The sequence below is a fragment of the Lissotriton helveticus genome, chromosome 8 (assembly GCF_964261635.1).
Source record: "Lissotriton helveticus chromosome 8, aLisHel1.1, whole genome shotgun sequence".
NCBI lineage: Eukaryota > Metazoa > Chordata > Amphibia > Caudata > Salamandridae > Lissotriton > Lissotriton helveticus.
This window is the reverse complement of record NC_136069.1, coordinates 1610287940-1610306718: the sequence shown is the minus strand read 5'-3', so window position 1 is coordinate 1610306718 and position 18779 is coordinate 1610287940. Positions and strand designations below refer to the sequence as shown.

Sequence of the window (18779 nt, the reverse complement as noted above, 5' to 3'; positions counted from 1 at the left end):
TTTATCAAAAATCAATAATATATGAAAAAACCAAGAGAAAAGTTATGAAGTAACACATGTGTCCAAAGTGAGAGACAGTCAAGTGGCTTTGATCATGGATGGATCCAGTTGTGTTGTGTCTAGGCGTGTTTCAGTAACTCAAGCGTCTTCATCAGGCAAGCCACAGATAGCATGTCTAAAAACAAATGTGAACACTCCTTTCTCAAATTAAACTCTGCACTTGTCATTCTGGACTTAACCCTTTCAAATTATATTACAAATATAGTTGGTGCGAAATCGATATCTATTGAATAATCTTTATTTTGTTCATCTAAAGTCAGATACCATCCTCTAAATTCTGTACATAGTATATATCACATGTGACTTCCCAGTAAAAAGACAACACATGCCACCTCTAAGTGATAACATAGTGATGTGTTTCTATCTAGGACCCTAATTCGATATTCCCGATTTATGCCCTTATATGGTTATAATAAATAATATCCTTATAAAGGCATAAGAATCATATCCATATTTAGTAATAGCCCATGCAGTCCAAATACGGCAAGGCTACTCCCCTAGACTCCTAGAAAGTACAACGCGTTCTTTAAACAAACCAAACCTCCAGCAACCTGGGAATTCCCCATGCTTTTGTTTTGATTTGTCCTAGAACTCCTGCGAGCACTGAAAGAACGTCCAGTTCTTAGTGACATCTTTTATGGACGTCTTATGTCCAACCTTACGTCAAACCCGGCACCTTTCAGGTATAAATATACCAACGTTGCCTTAAGCAAACACACGGTGGTTTGGAGCAGAGCGACTATCTACTTGCCCGAGAGCCCAGCTGATGCGCGAGCCCACGGACGCAGCCCCTCCCTTTTGACGCACTGAGAAAGACGCTGTCTTTTTCTCCAGCCGAGAAAATCCAGCTCCGGTGTTTTCAGTCACCCTTGCGGGTTTCTGGGATATCGAGTCCTGAGAGAGAGATGCCAGACCTCCTCCATTCTATTACCAAGGTACGGAGCTGACTAAACCCTTAAGAGAATTCTTGATTCAGATCCTTGGCAAAACCAACTTAACTTAAACTGCAACTTACTTACTCCTTCGCACGTATTAGGCTTAGGTCAGGTACACCGGGGTAGGCGTAGAATAGAAGCACCAGTTGAGTACGTCAGTCAAAGTTTTTATGTATGTATATATTTTATCCATTTTAAAGTATCACATGGCTGAGAAACCATATCCATGCTTTTACAGTATTATTTCATAATACTACTTTTACTGTACGCACTTTACTTCATGTTAAGTATTGCAATTGTGGCAATTCATTTCTCTTGCATGAGAAAGAAGACTGCTCAATAAATAACACCTTTTATTGAAAACGCTCGTCTCTCTATTTCTCTGCACTGTGGTGAAACTAAGTATGCACGATTGACTGAGTAAAATAGCTGTCTATTGTTTTCAAACGAGTCTAGAGATACACTCTTATTCTGAGGGAGCAAAGTTGTCATGTTATATGGTTGTCAGAAGCTAATCCCTTCTTGTCTATCCAGGTAAGTTAAACTCCTCCTTGTTTATTCGAGAACGTTTCTAGTGACCTCTGAGCTAGCTGGCAAAACTAATTAAGTCTACTATAGTCAGTAGAGACCTAGTCGACCTCAGTCCTATGTCTACACTGCTGTTTATATTATTCCAATGCGCAGAGCCTATTGGGAATATAGGAACTACACTACATGGCGCCCAACGTTTGGTAAGGCGATAATCTAACGCAAGACATTAGAGTAACTCAGTCGTGCTTTTTCACACAGACCCCTTTTTTCCCGTAAAAACTCCAAAAGACGTCTGGAGTGGGTAAAAGGTTAAAATCCGCCGGAGCTTAGTAGTAAGAGATTCCTATGTATAGTTTTTGGTTTAGTCAACGTTGAAGGATACAGTGATTCAAAATATTGTGCACCTAATCTTTGTTTCCTTGAAACTTGCTCTGCAACAAAAAAAATTCTGGGCCTCATTATGATGGAGGATTTTCCGCCTCCTCCGGGCCGGCGGAAGCCACCTCCGGCCCGGAGGAGGCGGAAAATCCTCTGCGGACTCACCAAAGACCCACCGCCGCATTACGATGGCTGGTGGGTCTTGGTTTCTGTCCGCCGCTTTTCCACCGCGGTCGGATTACAACCGCAGCGGAAAAGCTCTCATTTGGCTGGCAGTGTCTATCAGACACCGCCAGCCGAATTAGGATGCATTTCTAAACATGCTTTTCCGCGGTGGTTTTTCCGCCATGGAAAAGCATGTGTACTTTTGATTCTGGGGGCCCGTTGCGGGCCCCCAGGGTGTTGGCGGGTGGGGGGTGCACATGGGGGGTACCTATGGTACCCCCCAGCATTTACATGCACAAAGCGGCAGGCACCGCGCGGTGCCTGCCGCTTTGTGCATGTAAATGTTAAACATGCACTTTTAACATTGCGGCGGGTGCTGCTTGAAGCAGCACCCTCCACAATGTTAAATATCCAGGATGTGACCGCCAGGGTGGCGGTCACATCCTAATCGCACATGAGGGAACGCCGCAGCCCATGCGGATGTTCCCTCATCCTCTGGGGTCGCGATCCTAATGAGGCCCTAAGTCAGTAAAATGCCGGACGGTGATGAAGAAAGAGATGCTACAGCGTATCAACTGTTGGTAGATGACACAACTATCCAAAAGAATGACCCGGATGCAATTATCATCCCGGCAAATATAAGAAGAACTATAACTATTAAACTTATAGAAAATGGACCATCATCACGAGGTGGTACAGTCATATTCGTGGTAGAGGCCCATGAATATCGGCAGACAGAGGTATTCTATTCATGGATACACTTTCCAGCAGCAAACGCTGTAACAAAAGAATTCCACTATTACAAAATAGAGGAACCTCCGGATGAATACACTCCTTTCGAGGAGGTTGAAATCCCACTAAATTACCAAGAGCACCTGCTCTGGTTTAAAGGTGCACTTAAACATCAAAATCACATCACCAGGATCGGTCCACTAGGTAGACCAGGAGCCACGTGGCCGGTTCTAGCCAGTTACACACCACATCCAGACATTGAAAAAATGTCAGACCGAGAACTTTTAGCCCAGCTGAAACAACTAATCAAAATAAATAGACAATTGGTCCAAATGTCATGCAGACTTCAACAGTCCAACCAGCAATAATAATTCCACAGACCACCCCTCACCAGGGGAACACAAATAAAATCACACCACAGAATATACAATCAGCCATAGGCAAAACACCCGCAAAACGGGAACAAATTCCAATCTGGTTAGCACAAAAAATCACTCAGATAGAGGCAGTATTTCCAAATACTACGCCTACTGAGAAACACAGGATTCTGACTATCTGTCTTCCAATGGGGATTGCATCACATGTGGAGGACTGTGACACTTGGGGCACAGTCTTTGCTTCGATATACACAAAAACACATGGTGTTCCGTCTATGGCGGTAATACCAGATGTGCTAAGACAGATTCAAAATGAATACGGTCCAGAACCTGCTTTAACTCTGGGTATGAAATTACTGAAAGACTTCAAGCAGGTCTCGGCTATATTATTAGCCAACATAAAAGGAGAAGCAGCATCTGTGGCGATCTGTCAGAAATTGAAAGAAACAGATATAGCAGAACAACCATTTGAGCTTGCCAGAATCATGAAAAAATCCTATGAAGAACTAGGTAGAGCTAGTTTGGGTGGGAAACCAGTAAAACCCCAACTAACTGAAAATCCTGAAAAAACTTTTTTTTAAATAATCTAAATACTCCAAAAAAGAGTTGGGATGGTAATAAACAATCCACTCCCAAAGAAAAACGATTCCAGTCCAGAGGAAGGTCTCCTCAATGGAGAGAAAGATCTCCGGACCAAGGACACATGTCTCCCCAGAGGGAGCCCTCTTAGAAAAGATACAACCTTAGAGATAGGGATAAATTGAGAAAACCTGATAGATATCAAGATATTGATACACGTCCCTCTCGATCTTTTCAGACTTCCTCACGGAAGTCGGAAAGAAGAGGACGGTCAGAACACAAGGAAGAGCACGTCAAGTCCAAAGACAAAGAACCTGCTCATCAAAGTAAAAAATTGCAATTTCCAAGAAAGAAGGTAGCCAGTATTAAAATAATTAAACATGCCGAGGATACTGAGGACACAACTGAAAAACGGAGAGTAGGCCCAGACAATGCTAGACAGCGCAGCAGAAGTGACAACAGCTCGCAAGATCTTGATGAATCTTCTGAAGACAGTGGACACGAATGAATACATTCAGGTGGAAACTGCAGATACCAGAGTTAGCAAACCTCATAAAATATACGGAATAACACTGCGTATAGAGGGGGACAAGACTAGGAAAGTAAGGGGTCTCTTTTGGGATAACCTTTCGAAAGGCTATGACATTCTGTTAGCTGAGAAAGACTGACCACCAGAGTTTGTCAGGGAGTGCCCTCACGGCGAAGAAATGATTATGCCTGCCTTCTCAAATAATATTACAATTCATAAAAAATACACATTAGCAAGAAAATGGGCAGTGGTCCAAGCTCCTGCATTATATAAAAATCATGTAGGATGGGATGAGGATTCTCCTCCCCACAAAATCCAGTTAAAAATAAACCCACTGCACAAAGGCAGTACCCAGTTCAACAAGAAGCTAAAAAGCAAGTCAGGGAGATCTTAGATCAACTTGAATATCAGGGGGAGATTGAGACATGCACCTCAAAAATGAACAATCCTTTGTTTCCTGTCTCCAAGCCAGACGATTCATATCGTCTTGTTTTGGACTACAGACACTTAAACTCCTGTTGCAAAACATTTGCAGTACAAAACTCACACAGTGCAGCACTAATGAATCGTGCGCAAAAAATATAAAACGACATTAGACAGCTCTAATAGATTCTTTTGTCAAAACATTGCACCCAAAAGCAGGTATTTGACCGCTTTCTTAATAATGGGGTCGCAAAAACACTTCTGTCGACTCCCACAGGGATTCAAGAATAGCCCAGGATTATTCTCAGCAAGAGTAACAGAGTTACTACAAATATATGATGATGAGGCATTATCTTATGTCGATGACATCTATCTTATGGATGATGACCTGGAGACACACTTGAAAAGAGTGAACACCATGATACTTGGTTTCGCAGAGGAGGGTTACAAATTCAACTTTAAAAAGTCAAGAATTTCCCATCTAACTGTCCTGTTTTTAGGATATGAATTATCAAGTGAAGGCAAAAGCCTAGCAGACAACTTCTTAGAGAAGTGTGCTGTACTGCAAGCACCTAAAACGCTGAAGAACTTACAATCAATACTAGTTTTCCTGAATTTCGGAAGAACATACATTCTAAATTATGAAGAGAGGTTTGAACCTCTCTATGAATTAATAAAAACTGATATCATACCAATAAATTGGACTCAGAAACATACAGAAATTTTAAGATCATTGCAAACAGACATGTTAGCTAAAACAAAATTACAAACTCGCGAAAACGTACGCAACCTTGTAATCCGAGTCATCCCAGGAAGATGCGGATCCACGTACCTGACCTCTAATGAGGGAGAAACGGTACCAATAGCTTACAAATCACATTTGTACACACAAGCTGAAATGAAATTCAGTTCTACAGAAAAAATTCTAACTGCGGTTCAAACTGCTGTAGCAAAAGAAAGAGCCCTAGCACATGGTAAACGAATAATAATCGTTACACCAGTACCTGCCCTAGAAGCAGTAACAAAAGCAAGCATTCCAAATGCTAAAGCACTACATCCGAGATGGATACAATGGGTCAATTATCTTGCTGCAACAGACGTAATATACGAATTTGATCCTAATTTAAAAACACAAGAATTTCTCCAATATGAATATGAATGTACTCTGCCGACCGAAATCCTTCCTCTGGAACATTACGGCTGTATAATATATACAGACGGATCAGCACAACCCGCAGTTGGGGGTAAACAAGCTTACAGTGCTGCGTGCGTGATTGTTAAAGGTCGTCGGCACGAAGGAAAATTTAGACCACTGGTCACTAAAACCCAATCTCTAGGAGATTGTACAGCTCAGCGAGCTGAACTACTAGCATTTAAGATGGCGCTTGAAAATACCGATCGCAAATTCCCCACACTAATAGTGTGCGATTCATATTATTGCGTCCAGTCTTATTATGAATACTTGCAGAACTGGGTTCAAAACGGCTTCAAAGATGCAAAAGGTGGCACAATCAAGCATAAAACGCTTTGGGAACAAGTAGTTCTTTTACAGAAAGAACTATAAAAGACTCACGTGATACACACACTGAAGTCATCAACGTGATGGCGTTCATGTTGCAGGGAATTCATTGGCTGATGAGGCCGCGAAGGCAGCTGTGCAAACGGCTTCCGTAGCTGCTATCACCCGGTCAAAAACAAAAATAGACAGCGATGTAATGCAAGCTGTCAGTGCTCCAGTAAAAGATGATAGAATATCACTCCCGAAAGGTTTTCCAGTAAAGTACTCATACATAACTGATGCGAATAATGTTCCTTTTGCTCGAAACCCTGGAGTGGGGGATAGGGCAATTCCAAACATGGAACACAGGTTAGGACTAATTACAGCGGCACACGAAGGGCTGGCTTCTGCACACGCTGGTGTTTCTGCCACAATATCGTTATTAAAACAGAGATATTGGTGGCCGCGCATGAGAAAACAAACTAGGAACTATGTTCTAGAATGTGAAATATGCCAAAGAATGAAAGTATCAACAGTGAAACGACCAGCACAGACGCCCCTTCTAATCTCTGATAAACCATTAGTATGTGTTTACCTGGACCACTGTGGTCCCTTACAAAGGGATGGCAACTATAAATATATCATGGTCGCAGTGAATTCCTGCACGAGATTCATTTGGATGTGGCCCCAGCGCTCGGCTGATGCCAGAACTGTTATAAAAGATTTGCGAGTCTTTATCGGCATGTATGCAATTGGCATGCTACATTCTGACCAGGGTCCTACGTTTAGCTCTCGAGCTTACAAAGAGGCCATGACCAGCATGGGCATTGCATTGCGGTACTCTTCTCCATTCCATCCTGAGGGAAATGCGGTAGTGGAAAGAAAAAACCGTGACATAAAGCAATCTATAACGGCGAGGGTATTAGGTTCGGGTGATGGGTGGGTCAAACATTTAACAAGTGTCCAACGTAGTCTTAATAATCTGCCAAGAAATTCTCTAAAAGGTCTCACTCCGTACTAACTATTATTCGGTACTAGAATGTACATTCAGGATCTTGATAGTCACACTTCAGTGGTAGAAGAAAAATGCTTTGATATCAAAGACCGTTTGGCTGTTTTACATGACTTAAATGAAACAAGAAGAAACCTGAGTAACATAAAGTTAAAACAAAAGCCAACAGCCACTGAAGAAAAACCACCTGTCCCAGCAAGACCTGTCTGGATTCCAAAGATTGGGGATCTGGTCAGAGAGAAGATCGCGGTGAAGAAGGAATTTGGGCCTTCTTACAGAAAAGCAGTACCTGTCTTAGCTGTCAGCGGAACAAGATCAGTTGTACTACCGCCCCTTGCTGGTAAAAAGGAGAACCGAGTTGTATCCATCGACCTGGTAAAACCACAATCATGTGGCCAATAATAAGTAGTAGGCCCAGTGGACTCCAAAGAAATAGCAGAATACCAAAATTTGCTACAGTCCAAGAGGTTCAAACTGAGAGACTAATCACATTTGATAAACCTGCAGTGAATAAAAAAGGACTATGCAACAAAGCCATGGAACTTGTGCCTCTTGAAACCCAAATTGCAACAGTTTGTCAAGAAACACCTGTCTACAATGATGTAGCATCGGACTATACTAATGTCATAAAGAAAGAACCAAAGACTAAAGAAAATCCAGAAGCAATTCCAACAATTGACAGAACTGCATCTGGCTACTTCATCAATTTCGATGACTTTTCTGATGATCCAAGTGAACATGAAGAAACGCCAGCAACAAAAACTTGCAAAGACAAAGTAACTGAACTCTTTCATCAACTCAAAGAAACCTATCTGATTTCTCCATGGATTGAATTTTGGATTGTGTTAGGTGTACTTTTCCTCCTGCTTTGGCTCATCATGGTTCTTTGTTTGGGAAAATTCATTGAAGGAAAATACAGTAAAATGGACACAGCAAGTCAGAACATCAACTTGGTCCTAAAGCCTCACAAGTCATCTCACATCGAGAAAAGAGAGCTATCATCAGTGAACATCACAGCCAATCCAATACCCGGTGGGGTAGCATGGGACAAAACGGATTATGAAATTTATGGCCCGATTGAGCTCTTAAATTATCTACACCAGTTTAAAGTTTCATTAAGTGACTTTGTAAAACCAAGTACTTTTTCTGATGATTGGGACTTTGAAAATATTAATATTATGATGTCAGATTTAATAATGTCAGCAAAATTTACAGAACATGATTATTTACAGGGTTCATCAAATTATGAAGAATTGTATTGCTAAAATCATTTTGGCCATCACTATTTGCATACATCTGCTCAACCTAGAAATGTTTTTAATTATAACCAATGGGAACATTGTGCAACACCGCCTAAAAGCTGCTCGAAAACATTTTATGAGAAATTCCCATACTTCTCAGGGTTTAACACAAGTGATGCAGAAATACTAAATTGATGTATTCTGAAACATTTTATGAAAAAATGACTACATTTGCTTTTGAATTTTGGAAAAACAACATTGAAACAAAAACCATCTGGGGTACAAAAGAATGGCAGGTAGAAGGCCTAGAAGCAGTATTTAGAACCTGCATGATCCCAGAACAAATAATATTCTTGAATGACACCAGTCAACAGACAACCTGTCTTGGCCTAGCCAAGATTAAAGACTTAAACAAACCGTCTATTCCGAAGCCCATACCTGATAGTAATAGCACTACAGATGTGGAGATAGACGTATCCCATATTTTACACCAAAACAGAACACATCCTGATTGGAAAAAATGGTTGATCTGGCCCACAGACACAATTAACTGTCAAGATAGATTCCTGAACAAAACACAGGGGTTAAAACTGAACAGGCCAGACCCTAGATACTCCCAGAGACAACATCCATGGATAGTTACAACATACAGTGTAGGGAAACTATGCCTCGAATGGCTACAGAAATCCACACTGGCTGAAATTAAGCAACACTTGACTTTACTCAAAGACGGTGCTGACTTGCGTGATTTCATACTGGGACCACCAAACAGCGTCAAAAACGTTTCATAGCGGCCTGTATATACGCTGCATACAACGAGGCTTGGAAAGAAACACAAATTGAAACAGCAGAAATAATACGAGAAATTGATCGTATAAATTTGGAAAAGTCACTTTCTGTTGGGGACAATGGGTTAACGACTCTGTCCTCCAGAATATATTCACTGGACAGCATTGTATCATCTGCTATTGATATAATAGAGCAGGACTTACTAATGTTACAACATGGTCAGTCCCAATCACGTTCTATTGTACAGCTTGGCTGGACGTTGCAAAATCTGCGTTCAGGCAACGTGCCATGGCGTTTAATCAACGTAACGTCATTATTCTCTATCTTTAACCTTACTGATAAATACACCTGTTTGGCACAAAAAGGAGCAGACTATACGATTCTGAGCATTGAATAACTTGAGAAATTACCATTGACATTGTCAGAAAGACCTGTCGTTGAATGGATAATACACGGAATTATTACAATTCCGATAACAACTTTCCAGTTTAAATATTGCCAAGTGTATATACCAGCGGGCCAGTATGAAAGGTTGGGTAAAGGATACATCAAGTCGACATGGGAATTACCTTATATACATAAATGTTATAGTGAAGGGAAAAAGGAGGTATTTCTTAGTGGTAATAATTGTAAAAAATCACTAAGTGGTACACTTCTGTGTCAAGGTATTAACTTACATGGAGCCTGCGAAGGGTCTTCAAATAACATTTCATGTCACCTGCACGGCACTCCTACAACTCAGATAGAGCCATTTTTCAGACAGCTTTCCAACGGCAGTTATGTTCTAATAAGTGACCACAGCTGTTGTGGCATGGTGCCAGGAAAAGCCTATCTCGTGAGCGTTAGTTCCCTGGTCACTTGCTGTATGCAAGTATTGTATCCAAACAGCAATCCAGACATGGAGGCGGCAATATGGCCATATTTGAATATCTCTTCTTTTTGAATTGATACTTTAAGCAGAATGAAATCCATTCTTTTACAAACAACTGTGCCTTTGACCTCGTCCAAAGAAACGTATGATCTGCAAGTTGCAAGGACAGTGGCAGAGATACATTCCCTATTATCAACAAATTGCCCCGTGCATTTCGTAGAAATGTTAAGTCAAATCGTAAACATGTCTGATACCAGTGGCATCGCACATGTATTTAAGACAATTTTTTCGGGACTGTTAGCACCCTTTGAAACAGTTCTGGGCATTATCCCGAATTTTGTGCATTCATTATTTGGCGGTCTGCCTCTTCTTTTGGGACTCGTAGCAGGAATTTTATTTTTGATTCTTCTGCTCTGATATGGCAAGCCAAGCCACAGACAAGACTCCAGCAACAATGGGAGAAACGATCCTAGCTATACGCTACCGGGACCGCATCACTAAAGTCCACGGATTTGCCCGGCTAAGAGATCTAAGTACAACTTGGTTTCTTGCATTCAGACCAATCTGGCAAGATTGCATCTTACCTGTGCATCGATGTATGCTATGCGGAGAAGAATGTGTGTTTGACGTCTGTCTTACACTACCATCAGCAGTACCAATGGATACAGATACCTTGCTAGGTCCGGTAACGGCTCATGCATCGTGTTGTCACCAGCGGCTACCTTTTCTGATGACGGCATTCGTTGAGACTTCCCCACTGCGAGTAGGTGGCGGTGGAGTACGAGATGAAAGCAGCACCACACAGGTACAACCTTCTGTGAGCATTGCTGATCCTGACATCGATGATAGCAATCATTCTCACACATGCACTGTTACAGCATTTTTGAACTTGGTCGAACTTTCACCTGATGTCGTAGACCAATTTTTTGCAAGTCTGTCTGATATGATGTTCTCCCCTGAACAACGAGAATAACTTTTGAAAACAATGAGCACACAGCGTTCCCTGAACTCTGAATTCGGCCATCAGTTTTTGATAAACACAGCTACTGAAAACATGTGGAACTATTTTTTCCCCTAATTTACCCTTTTTTCTGGCACAAAGTACTCTGCTTAAAGTAGAACTATTCTTAGAGAACAGAGTTTCTATTTTAGGAACTCTAGAGACAATATTTTACCTCAACCTCTAGCACATGTACAGCATTTGTATAAATATGTGATGGAATGGTCTCGACCTTCTTTTCTGTATTTAGAGCCATTTCATGTGTAATTTTCGCAATTCATTCAGCTGATATATATATGCATTTAACTGAATGATGACACTGCTTAATAAGCGTACAGTACCAATACTCATTTTCGTGCATTTACCATATACCATTTCAAATGCGATTTATGTATTTTGGGGTGGGTTGGAAAACACACATGCATCGATATGTTTACTATTGCTTAGTTTTTAGTAATGATGGACATTAATTCGTGGAGTGGGTGTTGTGTTTCTATCTAGGACCCTAATTCGATATTCCTGATTTATGCCCTTATATGGTTATAATAAATAATATCCTTATAAAGGCATAAGAATCATATCCATATTTAGTAATAGCCCATGCAGTCTAAATATGGCAAGGCTACTCCCCTAGACTCCTAGAAAGTACAACGCGTTCTTTAAACAAACCAAACCTCCAGCAACCTGGGAATTCCCCATGCTATTGTTTTGATTTGTCCTAGAACTCCTGCGAGCACTGAAAGAATGGCCAGTTCTTAGTGACATCTTTTATTGACGTCTTATGTCCAACCTTACGTCAAACCCGGCACCTTTCAGGTATAAATATACCAACGTTGCCTTAAGCAAACACACGGTGGTTTGGAGCAGAGCGGCTATCTACTTGCCCGAGAGCCCAGCTGATGCGAGAGCCCACGGACGCTGCCCCTCCCTTTTGACGCACTGAGAAAGACGCTGTCTTTTTCTCCAGCCAAGAAAATCCAGCTCCGGTGTTTCCAGCCACCCTTGCGGGTTTCTGGGATATCGAGTCCTGAGAGAGAGATACCAGACCTCCTCCATTCTATTACCATGGTACGGAGCTGACTAAACCCTTAAGAGAATTCTTGATTCAGACCCTTGGCAAAAACCAACTTAACTTAAACTGCAACTTACTTACTCCTTCCTACGTATTAGGCTTAGGTCAGATACACCGGGGTAGGCATAGATTAGAAGCACCAGTTGAGTATGTTAGTCAAGGTTTTATATATGTATATATTTTATCCATTTTAAAGTATCATATGGCTAAGAAACCATATCCATGCTTTTACAGTATTATTTCATAATACTACTTTTACTGTACGCACTTTACTTCATGTTAAGTATTGCAATTGTGGCAATTCATTTCTGTTGCATGAGAAAGAAGACTGCTCAATAAATAACACCTTTTATTGAAAACGCCCGTCTCTCTCTATTTCTCTGCACTCTGGTGAAACTAAGTATGCACGATTGACTGAGTAAAATAGCTGTCTATTGTTTTCACACGACTCTAAAGATACACTCTTATTCTGAGGGAGCAAAGTTGTCATGTTATACGGTTGTCAGAAGCTAATCCCTTCTTGTCTATCCAGGGAAGTTAAACTCCTCCTTGTTTATTCGAGAACGTTTCTAGTGACCTCTGAGCTAGCTGGCAAAACTAATTAAGTCTAATATAGTCAGTAGAGACCTAGTCGACCTCAGTCCTACGTCTACACTACTGTTTATATTATTCCAATGCGCAGAGCCTATTGGGAATATAGGAACTACACTACAATAGCAATGGCATTTAGTGAAGTGCACACCTGCTGGAACACTCATGACCAGGACACCGCTTATTACATATAGATAGCATTGCATGAGGAAAGATCACCTTCTATGGAGTGACATCACAAAGGAAAAGGAGTCAGGGTAGAACCAAAAGCAGGTTTTACGAAATGCAATGAATGTAAGGCATGCTGTCAATATGAAAACATAATGAGTTTTATTCACCTTTTAGGAAGATTATCAATGCTAAAAGGAGCATTGCACTTAGGAATGACTAGGGGCCGGATTTCTAAAGTGACTGTATAGACAATCCATCACAATGATGACTGGTTATATATACCACCAATACGAAGGTCTGGCTGCCCCATATCAATAACATCGGACGTTCAGCTTGGGCACAGTGGAGAGTACTGTCTCCACTGTGGCCAAACTTCTCTGACAGGCCTTACTTACCAGGGCCATCCGATAAATAGCTTCCTGTTTTCCTGATCTATTTAGGCAGACATGTAGTAATTGTTTACTGTAAATTCTGGTAGTAAAGAACATTAAAACTATTGTGCTCCCCCTGCCCTGGGAGAAGACTCACATGGTGAGGGAAGCATTATAATTCTTATTTTCAAATAGAAAATCCTGTTTTGGGATTTTTGTTTTGAAAAGAATGCTGTTTGCTACAAGACTGCATCCTTCCGATGCAGCCCTGAAACAATCAGTAAAATGCTTTGCCAGGAACCACTGCAGTCGTGGTTCCTTTCAATACCTTCATGAATGATTGCCATCTTGGGGGTCATTTATAAATTAAGTTATTGGCCTCTCCACCATTGGCCTCTCCACCACTCTTCATCATTGATAATAAATTAACCCATATAGAGCACATTAACTCAGTGGTGGCCACAACATCATACATCCTCAAATCTTGCAGGAAAATATTGGACTTTCTTCCTACTACGAGTCAAAAAACGGTGGTCACAGCATTCACAATGTCCAGTCTGGACTATTGTAATGGTCTATACATCAATGTACAAGAGGGTCTAATTAGGAAACTGCTACTCCTACAAAATGCTGCTGCAAGACTGCTATCGGGCACGCCAAAACATAAATCAATCTCGGCAGAAATAAAAAAAAACGACACTGGCTCCCGGTAAGGAAGCGGGTGTTGTTTAAAGCCCTGTGCATAACCCATAAAGCTTTGCATTGTATGGGTCTTAGACACATGATCCAAAATACAAAATGGTATGTGCCTTCTAGATCCCTACGGTCCTCTGATGCTAAACTGATTCGGACTCAGTTGGCAAAGAAAGCCAACTGGGGTGGGAGAAGTTTCTTTGTGGGCGCAGCCAAGGCCTGGAATGCCCTCCCAATCTCACTTATTGGCACAAAGGAATTGCTCACCTTCAGAAAAGCATTAAAAACGTGGCTATTCAACACATAAAATCTAAGCACATTATTTCACCTGCAGGGGATCATCATGTATAGCGCCAGGACGCCATTGGGCAACAGTGTGCTTTATAAATATCACTAACATTAACATTAACATTAACATTAACATTAACCATGGGGACAGAGTAATTCAATATGAGCCTATGTTATTTATATGCTGCAATGTTCTTGCTCCAAAGTATTTATAGGGAGGTCAACATTATTGGTGCGCAAGAGAGTGACAGGGAAAAGGAGCTAGGTAGATCAGAGTCCAGGTATATCATACAATATAATACACTATGATAAAATGTATAAAGCATGCAGCTGCTACCAAAGAAGTATCCAGCGCTAGCCTCCCAATTGTATAAGAGAAGAAGACTAGTTAAACATCAACAGAAAGTTTATGCATCAAAAAGAGAAGTCTTTAGCAGTTTGTTAAGAAATTATTTGGAAGGAGCAAAACGTAGGGTCATAGGCAATGGGTTCCAGAGTTTGGTGGCAAAAAAGGAGCAACCTCCTCTGCTTGCCCTGTGGACGCTGGGAACGGAAAGATGTTTTTGTGCATTAGAGCACAATGATCTTTTATCATCTATTATCATATTTGTGAGAAGTTGGCCTGGTATATGATGCTCACTAGTTCTAGTGATCACCTTGTACCATGCCAAGCAACCCTTATGATGATTGGTTGTAAGTCAACCTGATAGACCAGCTATCCTAGTAGCGTGGACAAAGCAGTCTTAGGCTAAACTCTGTATAGGCATGTGAAGCAAGCTGTTTTACCATACACAATCCCCTTGAATACCAAATGAAAGGACACCACACAGATATATATTGAAAATATATATATATTTATTTACTACAAAATCCCCTATACTCTTTATGAGCACAGAAGCAAATGCGTTAAAACAAAACACAGTTTAAATACACAAAAGTTGCACAATATGGATGAGCCCTAGGGGCCACCTAAACCATATATTAAAATAGTGGTATAAGAACCACCAATCTGAAAGGAAATAGGCCTAGGGCCTGGGAAATCGCTGGAGCTGTTCAGGACTAACAGTGAAGAAGTCGGGAAAGGCCCGCGGACTCGGGTGCAGCGCTTAAAGCACTCGCATGCACCAATGCAATGTCAATGGTGCGTAAAAGTTACAAAGTTAGTGTTTTAGGAACATTCCGACTGACCTAGGAGGACAAAACTTTAGATCTAGGCACTAGAGGTGTGTACCAGTGTAGGAACACCGGCGTTGCTGAGTTACCTCACCCACAGGAACGGGTGCACAGGTGCGAAGATGTGTCGGGTTTCGTCACGCAGGTCGATGGTGCCTGGAGATGAAGATGCTGCAGGCGGGTCATCGAGGAGAGTTCCGGTGGATCCAAGGATGTATCTGAAGATGTGAAGACCTGAAAGCAGAGGGGACAATGTTCAAAGTCACTAGCCAGTGACTACTGTGGAACCAGGATGGAACCAGGCGATGTCGGGTGCAAACAGGTGATGAGGTGCAGATTGTCTCCACAGCCACGTGGACACGAAGAGGTCATGGACGTCCAGGAGTCAATCATGAGCTCTCCCACGAAGGTTCTAGCTGATGGCGGTGTCGGCAACTTGATTGGAGCAAACAGGCCTTGGCTAATGCAGGCCACGCAGGAAGGGGAAAAGGCTTGTTACTCGGACCAGCAAGGTCAGAGCGGGTGCTCCTTCTCAGGGGAGCAAGGGCAAGTCTGGAGCAACCAGACCAGCAGTGTAGACTGTAGGTTTTGTTGCCAAGATGGCCGCTAGCCACGTGGCAATTGGCCGGGATGGCGCGTCAAGTGGCAAAGTGCAAAAGGGCCCCACACAGATCGTGGAGATGCTGCGGGGCTGATCTTCGGTGCAGATGCTGCTCGGTGGTGGGGCTTCCCAAACCCCAAAGCACAGCATCGGGGGTGCCTCGGGAGCTGCGCAGTCAGCTTCTCGGGGGTCTTTCGAGATGGCCGGTCCCACGTCTCTCGTGCCTCCACGGGTCTCTTCTTTGCACGGACTGTGGATCGGGCTCTGAGATGTCTGGGAGTCTGGGTCTCGTCGGGCCCTGGGCTCGGGCTCCGGCAGGAGGCGGCGGCAAAGCAGATGTCGAATTGCTGGTTGGTGCCTGTATTCACAGGGTGGTCACAAGGGAGATTCTCTTCAGTCTTCTGTGCAGCAGAATGTCGAAGTCCAGTTTTCTTCTTAGTTTTAAGTCGAGTTCAGGATGATCTGAAGTCTTGGGACACAGCTCCTACTCTTATTCTAAATCTAGGGGCCGGATTACCTGCTAGGTCCCTCCTCTGGGTGGGACCAGGAAGGGGGGTGGTTACACCCCCTTTCCTTTGTCCAGCTTCGTGCCAAGACTGGGGCTGGAGAGCCCCAGCACCGGTTTGAACTGGCATATGCACAGGGACACCTTGTGTGCCCCAGGCATGTCTGATTCTATTCAGCCCTGTCCTACCCAATACACAAAACCCTGTCTGGGGTGGTGCTAGCACCTCCCAAGGCAGGAAACCCATTGTCCAAGCCTCCCTCGCTGGAAGGACTCCCAGCAGCAGGAGGTCAGACTTGTGTCTGTGGTGGCAGCATCCATTTTGTGATGCTGAGGCTCATGTTTAACTTTACCCGGGTTTCAGGTTATGTACATGTCGTGTCCCTCTAGAAGGGTGGAATGCTACCCCCGTCGCCAGAACTGGTGAGGGGGTAGTATTCCAATTCGTATGACACCTTACTCGACATGTTTTGATAAAGCCAAACTAAAGATAGCATTCAACCGCGAGGTTCGTAATGCACTTAAGAGTATATGGTATGGCAGTATCATGGAACAGCTAAAGGACGTGGTTCCGAAAGCTGCAGACAGGCTCAGCTCATGCCAGAGCACCATCTCACATATTTCCAAGCACCCTGCCTCCAGGATTGATGAGGTCTTCCATAGGAGTGGCTGATAGGAACATATGTGTCCATTTTAAATTAGATATAGACATACTATACCTAAGTAAGGGGTGATTACACCGACTCACCCCAGCTGAGTGATCAGCCAGTTGTGTCAAATATGGAGGCCAGGCCAGGGGTGGCACAATACGTGCTGCAGCCCCTGGTAGGCCTTGGAAGTACCTATGCCCTGGGTACCTGGGGTACACTGTTACAGGGGCCAATAAGGTGAACCAGTTCCAATTTCGTAATGCACCTAATGTGCATTGGCATTAATTTAGAGAGAGAACAGCAGGCTGTGGGTCTGATTAGCAGGCCCACAGCCACATTAAGTCATAAACCAGTGAAGCAAAAAGCAAAAATTTGGGGTGACCATAGGATAGCAGACCCTACTCTCCTACAATATTAATGTATACCAAGGAGTGTAAACATTGGTGAAGAGATGTATGTATCATTCATAACAGAAATGTGTTTGGTTGTCTTTTCTGATAAGAGAATCATATTTTTGAGAAGTATTTTTATATGTGGTTTGAAATATACTTTAAATTTGTGTTTGTTTACTGAATTGCTTTTCTAGACTCCAGGATCCTGTGGAAAATCACCCGAGGTGGGCCATCTTTACAATCTTTAAAGCATTAGGAAAGACTCTATATCTTTTGTACATTATTTGCTCAAAAAGGGTTTGATGAAAGGATTATGGGAATGAAATATGTAAAATGAATGTAGTGGCACGAGATGGTTTTGTTTTTGTTAGATATGTAAATGTTTCTTTGTATGTATATACATAGATATGTATGTGTGTGTAGGTATGTGTGTGTGCTTATCTAAATACATATATATTGAGAGAGACGTGTCTGCGTGTATGTGTGTTGATGTGTGTGTGTAACTATATAGCCCCAAAGTCTTACCAGGTCCCAAGCTCAAATGGCAGCAGTGCACTGTCGGTGTGAGGTTTAAATCAACATTGCAAGTTTCAATCTGATAAGTAAAACATGCACCCAAGTTGATTACCACAGATTTCTAAAGCTGATAGACAAATGGTAAATGTAAGCGGGTGGCACGTACAACACCTGACACATTTTGCGGATCTGGTCACCCTGGTCACAGATAAAAGTATGCATTTTCCTTGCTGGATGGGAATTTGCAATGTTGATTGTATATTTAATCAACATTAAGCATGGGCGGATTTTGCGGATCCACGATTCGCGGATTCAGCGGATTCACGGATCGTGGATCCGCAAAATCCGCGGATTCTGCGGATTTGCGGATTTGGGGGCGGGGCTTCCTCGAGCGTGTGGGCGGGGCCAAACGGACGGGGCTTCCACGCGAGCGCACATGCCTCTTGTGTGTCTAAAAGGTCAGAGACCGATCAGAGCAGCAGATTAAGAGACAGAAGCCCCTGGTCACAGGAACAGCACGGGGGTTGCGCTCGTAAAAGTCAAAGATGCCCAGCCTCCCAACGCTCACGTTTTTTTTTGGGCTGCTGAATGAGTCACTGCATTTGCGCTTCAACTAGTTCCAGCGACCAAGTGTGT

General features: G+C 42.6%; 1 long non-coding RNA gene across 1 annotated transcript in view; it reads left to right on the top strand.

The window, feature by feature from the left end:
• LOC144772086 (uncharacterized) overlaps window positions 1–17852 on the top strand; it is a 77714-nt gene extending 59862 nt beyond the window's left edge. The window contains exon 6 of the long non-coding RNA XR_013599640.1: window positions 17822–17852. This is a non-coding gene — a long non-coding RNA (uncharacterized LOC144772086). The remainder of the gene's footprint in view (window positions 1–17821) is intronic.
• Window positions 17853–18779: the final 927 nt, after the last annotated feature.